A 9,018-nucleotide genomic window follows, 5' to 3' on the forward strand; every position below is an offset into this window, starting at 1 on the left:
GACGTCATAATGGCGTCATTTCACGGTCTGCCACTGATATATATATATATATATATATACATGTGTGTGTGTGTGTAAGGAAGGACACCAGTGAATATATATAAACACACACATATATATATATATATATATATATATATATATATATATATATATATATATATATATATATATATGTGTGTGTGTGTGTGTGTGTGTGTGTGTGTGTGTGTGTGTGTGTGTGTGTTTTCTTATATATAAGAAAATGATAAAAACGTAACCAAAATAAATAAATAAATAACCAAGCCAGCAACCAAAGACAAAGAAATACTACTACTAATAATAATAATAAAAAGAAAAAAGATGCAGATCGGAATCACTGATGAATATAGCATTGTGAAAGAGGAAATGACATAACTACAAAAGCAGATGGGGTAATGCACATCTATAAATATACTGTTGTTTATTTGTGTATTTCTCAGATACATCTTGTTGGGTGAAAAAAACCATGAGTATCACTGCCCCCTCACAGCTCCAGGGTCACTGGTTCGATCCTGAGCTCAGGTTTCTGTCTGTGTGAGTTTATGTGCATGTTGTCCCTGTATCTGTGTGGGTTGTTCTCCAGGTTGCTACCCTATGTGAATGTTCATGCATGGTGCCCTGAGATGGACTGCTATCCCTTTCAGCTTGTATCCATGCCTCACTTCCAGTGTTTCCAGGATATCCACCCTGACCAGTATAAAGTGATCACTGGAGATTTTATCATGATATAATTTCATATGCAAATATAAAGTAAATGTATAGATTAACTGTAGTTGTGCTTATGTTAAAAGAATTAATAATAATAATAATAAAATCAAATTTTTAAAATTTTAAAATTTTAATTTTTTTAAAATTAAATTTTATTTGTCACATACATAATCATACACAGTATGATATGCAGTTAAATGCTTATACGACTGTTTTGACCCTTGAAAAGGAAAAAGGAATAAGTACAGAAAAAAGGCAAGGATAAAATGTAAAATATAAAATATAAAAATATAAAATATATAAACTACAATTTTCATAGTAGGTAAAAATAAAATATAAATAAAATAAAAATTTAAGTAAAAATAAAATATGAATAAAATAAGGTAAGGTATAATAATAATAATAATAATAATAATAATAATATTAATAATAATAACTATCATTATTCTGTTTCGGTACATAAGGGATTAAATGCAGTTTTTTCTTTCTATATATTGATACTTTAAGCTGTGTTGTATTAAATCTGACTTTTGCTTTAAAAAAAAAAAAGAAATTTGCTTAGCAGCAGTTAGCAGCGATTAGAAGCAGCATTAAATCTTGTATTTTGTGTAAAACATCTGTAATAATTAGAATTGTAATTTTTTCTTGATTTGTGTTTTTAACACTAATATTACTAATAGCAGGACTGTTCATCATTCTTTGTATTTACATATCTGTTTGTATTTACATATCTATTTATTTTCATACATTTTAATGTGGTTAATGTGATTAATGTTTTCGTAATGCAATAACTTGTAATTTGATATAGTTATGTTGCTATTATAATGTTTAATCTTAGGTAAAACTTTTAGAAAAATCTCAACAACAACAAAAACCTGGTCATTCTGTTAGCATGCTGACATTTTTAATAAATATCAATAATTTGTTTTTTTATTGAATTCCACCCCCCCCCCTTCTGTTAAACATGTATATACAGTTGGGTTTCTTCTGATTTTCACCTGTGCCACTTTGTCAGTACTAAAGATAAAGTGTGATAAATTAGTGTGCTTTTATTCCTTCTGATGTTTCACAGCAGAGTACACTCAAAATTGAATGATTCGCATATCTTAGACCCTCTAATTATTTTCATTGATTGAAGGAGAGTTATGCTCTGAGCCTCTCAGTTGGTGATGGAATAGAGTGAGAATCATAGTTTACCCTAAACAGATTTCTTTTGTTAGTGAGATGTCCCTTTTCCTTCTTGGTATGTACGTTAGCCAATACCGTTTCAAAAGATGAGGTATATATATATATATGGGGGGTTTTTTTTGAAAAAGGATAAAAAATGAATTAATTGGAGCAAGTGGTTGAAAGTAAAATCGGTGGACTTTTATCTGGAGACACTCTAAATCCATTGTCTTTTTTGTATTGTATTGAATTTTGGTTTGATTGGATATGCCAGGACAGTACCTGATACCATACCAGTCCAGTCTCTGAGACAAATGTAAAACATTAGTGAAAATGTCACTCTTTGAGCTAATAATCCTAACACACCTTATAACATCAGCAGCCAACAATATAATGAGAAATAACATACACAAGTTGAAATGTACAACAACATGGCATCAGTAATTCAGTATAAAAATCATGGACATTTCCTTTGGGTTGATTGCTATTCACAAGTTTCTAAATCCTGTGCATTATATATGCTTTCTAACAACACTGACATTTCTGTCTTTTGATTTTTTCCAGGGTTTTCCTGGGTTTTAATCACAGATACATATATTTGGAGCAATAAAAAAGACTTCTTTGTGTTACGTCCCTTTTCCTGTTAGCTGCCTAAACCTGACTACATTTCTAGTTCCTATCTTTCTGGAGATTAAATGAAAATGAAATGCAAATTAAAATAGATATTCCATCACAATTCTACAAAATCAGATTTAAGACACCAAAATGCACCTCTGTCTTGTTCCCTGTCTTACTATCAAGATATAGTATCACTGCATTGTCTATACAATTTATATTATATTATTAATTTGCTTATAAAGCCCTGGATATTAACTTAAACTTAAATAAATCATTAAATAAATATTTTTTTAATTATTAAGGCTTTTATGTTTTTACCTATTTATCTTTTCTTGTCTACCTATTTATGTAAGTAGCTGCTTAAACACAACCCCAAAAAAGAAAAAAAAATATTTTGAACAAAAAGATTTAACAAAGCAAACATGTATTAAAGAACATCACATGGGTTTCATGCGTCTCTTTTCTGAAGCTCAATTCTAAGTGTTACATTCTTTCTGCTGAAAACAGCATTGGGAGAAAAGAGGAAATGACAGAACTATAAAAGCAGAATGACATCAGATCACAAAGTAGATATGTGATGATTTTCACATATCTAGTGTGATTTTCTTTTGATTGACAGGTCCAGTAGACTGCACTGATGTGAATGGTTACTCAGGAGGAAGCGTCACTATCATCTCTGATATACAGTGGAACAAACACCAGTAAATATATTTGCCAAGTGAATGAAAAAGGCTGCACTAATATAATACGTGCTGACACCAAACACTCTCAAGTTCAAGTTGGAAGATTCAAGTTGTACTCCAACACAGAAAACCACTTCATAGTATTGATCAGAAAGCTGAAGCCACAAGATGCTGGAATGTATAGATTTGGAGTAGGGGATCAGAGCAACTCCACTGTGAACCTGAAAGTTCATAATAGTGAGTAAACCTTTTTAATACCTCTGTATCTACTCACACACATTTAAAACTTTCATATGGTATGTAGAGCTAGTACTTTTCTAACTGTGCATTAAAGGTATTACACGTCTATAAAGCTTAGAAAGTCTATTTTATATTTGTGTGTTTAATTGACAGATACATCTTCAGGGGTGCCAAAAATAATGAGTGCTTATCTTGGACAGAATATCACCATCACCTGTAACTATCCAGTGGAGTATGAGAAAAACACCAAATATGTCATAACAATCGATGATGACACTAAGACTGAACGAATTCTTGATACTAAAATAAAATATCGGAACGGCAGATTCTCCATTTCTGATGACAGAAGTGCTAAAGTTCTCACTGTGAACATCAGCGACGTGAGAGAAACTGATGAAGTATTTTATTTATTTGGCGTGTGGAATGGAGGGGGGTCAGTCAAATATTACTCCTACTTTAGAGAGATGTGGCTACATGTTACAGGTGAGCATTTTAGTTTTGCCATTTTGAAAAGAAATGTTTAGACAAATCATTCTCAATTGAACTAAACCTGAGAGTACAGACAGCATTAAAGACTTGTCTCAGTAGTGGCCTTTTTGCAATCTTATATATTAAACTGAACACAAACATTCACCCAACAACAACAGGCACCTACCTGATGTCCTCAGCAGCACCGAGTGCAGCTCCATCTGCAGTGTGTTTCAGTAAGAACTCTTTACTCTTTATGAATAACTCACTCTTTCATTGTGTTTTTGTTTGTTTTGATTTTTTGTCTTCTTTCGGCTGCTCCTGTTAGAGGTTCTATTCGTGTTTAATGTTACAGTCAGAAGAGTTTGGTACTCAGATGTTGTAGGTTCTCTTGTCCTTGTGTACAACATGACAGCAACACACACACACACACACATTATATTGTAATATATGTGTTTAAGGTCATGTATAAAGTTGGTCTGATCCTGCTCTGTATTGTCTCTATTTCTGTCTCCAGTTTCCAATGTTATCATCATCAGTGTCTGTGTGGCACTGCTGCTGATTGGAGGATGTGGACTAATGATGATCTACAAACTGAGACAAAAGAGAACACAAGGTAAATTTTGTCACAAACACTACCCAACACACACACACACACACACACATTAGGCTGTTTAAGGTGCCATTCTTTTTAAGAAAAAAGCTTTCCACATGAAAACCTGGTAAATGTCAAAACTGTTTGAGATTTTTTTCCCACCACATGAAGATATATAAAAACATGTCAACACACTAACACACATCTAACACACATACACATACTCATATGCTGAAAAAAGTCATGTCTTTGTTTATAATTACAGATAATGCGTAATTACCTTGCTTTGTGCACTGGTGCACAGTCATGTTGGAAAAGGAAGGGGCCAGCTCCAAACTGTTCCCACAAAGTTGGGAGCATGGAATTGTCCAAAATGTCTTGGTATGCTGAAGCATTCAGAGTTCCTTTCACTGGAACTAAGGGGCCAAGCCCAGCTCCTGAAAAACAACCCCACACCATAATCCCCCCTCCACCAAACTTTACACTTGGCACAATGCAGTCAGACAAGTACCGTTCTCCTGGCAACCGCCAAACCCAGACTCATCCATCAGATTGCCAGATGGAGAAGTGAGATTCGTCACTCCAGAGAACGCGTCTCCACTGCTCTAGAGTCCAGTGGCGGCGTGCTTTACACCACTGCATCCGACGCTTTGCATTGCACTTGGTGATGTATGGCTTGGATGCAGCTGCTCGGCCATGGAAACCCATTCCATGAAGCTCTCTGCGCACTGTTCTTGAACTAATCTGAAGGCCACATGAAGTTTGGAGGTCTGTAGCGATTGACTCTGCAGAAAGTTGGCGACCTCTTCGCACTATGCGCCTCAGCATCCGCTGACCCCGCTCCGTCAGTTTACGTGGCCTACTGAGTTGCTGTCGTTCCCAAACACTTCCACGTTCTTATAATACAGCTGACAGTTGACTGTGGAATATTTAGGAGCGAGGAAATTTCACGACTGGATTTGTTGCACAGGTGGCATCCTATCACAGTTCCACGCTGGAATTCACTGAGCTCCTGAGAGCGACCCATTCTTTCACAAATGTTTGTAAAAACAGTCTGCATGCCTAGGTGCTTGATTTTATACACCTGTGGCCATGGAAGTATATATATATATATATATATATAATATATAAATCTAAAAATCTAAAGGTTGACCTTCCAACAATCCTAAGTACACCTAAGGGCCCTGACCTGAACCCTGTTGAACATCTATGGAGAGACCAGAAAATGGCTGTCCACCGATGTCCCCTGTCCAACCTGACTTGAGCTAAGAAGAAGGGGCTTGGTTTCTTAGTTCCAGTGAAAGGAACTATTAATGCTTCAGCATTTTGGACAGTTTCATGCTTCAACAGCATTCGAATTGCCACTGCATTCTGTGGTGTTCGAAAAGCTCCTGGAGGTGATCACATGTGTCATTGCTAAGCTCAGTTTAGATTGGCATAATGAAAGGTTAGTGGTGTCTACTATGAGCTTGACAGTCTCTGACTAATTTCATGCCACCTTCCACCTCCATGCAGGCGTCTCCAATTTTTCCCATACCTCCACACTGAGGTGGCGAGATTGTGGAATAATCCTTATTTTGCCTGTTTGTTCTTCTCAGCCACTGCTGACTACTCAGCCATTGTGGATCTTGATGAACATGGGTATGCAGTAATGCCTAGGGTTGAAGAGATACTTGCAGGCTATTTCATTGGCTGCATGGAGAAAGTCTGCATTCCTATTAAGGCCCTGTCAGACCACATTGGCCTTATAGGGAAGGCCTACAATCCTGCAGGTTAAGCTATTGCAGTGCTGCACACAATGGCAGTTTTGCAGCCGTACCGAGCTGACCTGCTTAAGGAGCACATCTGTAGGAAGGGGCTCATCAATGAGGTCTGAACTCCGCCAGACCACAGATTTAGCCCTCTGTGTCACAATGTAGATGGCCCATGCCATCGGCCATTTCATGATTGCATTTAGTTGCAATCATGAAATTGCAATTTAGTTTGGGGTACAGCTATGACCACCCACACTCTTGCTCCTTATGTGTTGCCACCTTCTGGGTTAGCCCCTGCCAGCTTGCTGTTTCAGGGCACTATGAGAGGTGAGAACAGCAAGAGGCTAACACCTCTCTCAGTTCACCTGGCAACGCTTCTGATGGGCGCATCACAGTAGGTTCTGTGGGAAAAGGCTACAGAGTCCAGTTTGCCTACTGTTCTCCTTCTTTCAGGATGTGCTCCCCACTGTTGTTGAAACAAACTGAACCTTGTTCCTCCAGGTGGAACTTCTCTAGCATCTGAGAAAGGGGCTGTAGAGTGCATCCCCCTTCACAGGTCGAGCCTCCGGCTTTATATCCGGCATGTCTTGGTTCCCAAGAAGGACGAAGGCTACAACCAATTTTAGACTTGTGCGTTCCGAATTGTATGCTGAAACATACAAGGCTGGGATGTTACACTCAAGGTCATTGTGTTGCAGATCAGGTCCGAGGACTGATTTGCGATGATAATATTGAAGGGTGCATATCTTTACATATGCATCTCATCAGAGCACAGGAAACTCCCCTGGTTCATTTTCAGGGCAAAGCGTACCGGTGCGGGGTTCTCCCTTTAGGCTTAGTCTTATTGCCCACCCTCAGAGAGTGCATGGCATCTGGCATCGCATGGCTCTGGCATCATTGCACCCCAGGGCATCCATGTACTCAATTATCCACATGACTGGCTCATCTTGGCTCAGTCAAGGGAAATGGCAGCAAGGCATTGAGATGCCACGCTTGCACACATGAGGTCCTTAGGCCTCAACCCAGTGAAGTGTGTGCTTTCTCCCTCTCTGAGAGCCACCTTCTGGTGGATAGTTTGGGATTCAGCCTTGATGCGAGCATGTCTGTATCCCGCTCAGGGGGATTCCATTCTCTCTGCTGTAAAGGTCTGACTTTAAAATCTGAAAAGGCCAGTTCTTATGTGGACAGACCACTATTTTCTCACCTTGGGTCCCACACTTATGGCATGTTCTGACAGGATTTTTATATATATTTTTATATAAACTAGGAATCCTGATGCCTGAGGGCTATGCTTTCTAGGAGCATCCTTCCTAGAGCGGTTTCTCTTAGTGCCCTTTCTGGCATCTCGGGGGTCAGTCGGGGTCTGCCCTTGCTCCCTTTTCCTGCACGAATCTATCCCCAGGGTCTGAGCCTGCCAGCTTGCTGTTTAGGGCACCGGGGAGATCCGCACAAGGTTGACCCTTTCAGATAATCCGGCAGAGTGGACAATTCTGCCAGGTGTCTCGCAGTGGGTACTAAATACCGTAGAAAAAGGGTACAGGATCCAGTTTGCCTCCCATCCTCCACCATTTCAGGGCATGTTGCCGAATGTTTATGGCAAATACAAAATCATATTCCTCTAAGAGGACTTCTCTTGCTTCTGAAGAAACAGGCCATAGAAGATGTTCCCATACCAGATTTTACAATTTTACAGTTTAGTCATTGCCAAGAAAGTTGGGGGGCTGCATCCAATTTTGGACCTGCGGGCTCTGAACTGTGCACTGAAGACTTTCAAATTCAAGATGTTCACACTCAAACTTATCACACTGCAAATCTGGTCCAAGGACTGGTTTGTGACAAAAGACCTCAAAGATGCCTATTTTCATGTAGGCATTCTGCCCAAACACAGGAAGTGCCACAGGTTCGCTTTCAGGGATGAAGCATACCATTATTGTGTTCTTCCTTTTGGTCTAGCCCTGTCATCATCAGAGGTGGGTAGTAACGAATTACATTTACTTCATTACATTTACTTGAGTAAATTTTTTGGGTAATTGTACTTTTAGAGTATTTTTAAAGATGTGTACTTTTACTCTTACTCAAGTACTCTTACTCAAGTACATCCTCCGTTACTGTCAAATGTTAATAATTAATATGAGATTTTTAAAAAATTAGTTTATATGGCCTGTTCGCAAGTCTCATGAGACATTGGAGAGGCTGCTTCGCAAGAAGCTGCTACAGAGGCTGCGTATAGCACGCGTTTAGAGGAAGATGATGGCTGAAGCAGAGGAAGACATGTGTGAGTTAACGGAGGCAGACCACCCATGACCTCAAGTTCAGTCCGTTTTCACTCCAAGATGTCAAAAATAATAGTTTCATTATGTGATGCATGCTGTGTTCACCAAAACCAACTGACATTGCAGCATACATGAATTCCAGCTCCAAAAACATGGAGCAGTAAGTGTCACAGTTATGTCTATTTGAACCCTATTAATGGTCATTTGGTAACTATGGGCACATTGACCTTATTTTAATAGCACATTTCTCACACTGTCCGAATGCTTTTCCTCATATGCGCTCTCGTGCAAGCAATATCTTGTGAACCCTACAAGCAACTCAGGTTCATGAACAAACGTTCATTCTAAACGTCTGCACAATTTCACACCTATTTTCCACAAAACTACATCAATTTTACAGCATACTGTGACGTCATGCATTTATACACAAATACGGACACCTCAACAAAGTCTAGAACATACATAGAAAATAAAAACGGGATTGTATTTGA

The 9,018-nt window shown here is 38.5% G+C and overlaps 1 pseudogene; it reads left to right on the plus strand.

The window, feature by feature from the left end:
- The first annotated feature begins 9 nt into the window (after window positions 1-9).
- On the plus strand, window positions 10-6,880 carry LOC131365881 (polymeric immunoglobulin receptor-like; annotated as a pseudogene).
- The last annotated feature ends 2,138 nt before the right edge of the window (window positions 6,881-9,018 follow it).

Source organism: Hemibagrus wyckioides, linkage group LG15 (assembly GCF_019097595.1).
Source record: "Hemibagrus wyckioides isolate EC202008001 linkage group LG15, SWU_Hwy_1.0, whole genome shotgun sequence".
Classification (NCBI taxonomy): domain Eukaryota; kingdom Metazoa; phylum Chordata; class Actinopteri; order Siluriformes; family Bagridae; genus Hemibagrus; species Hemibagrus wyckioides.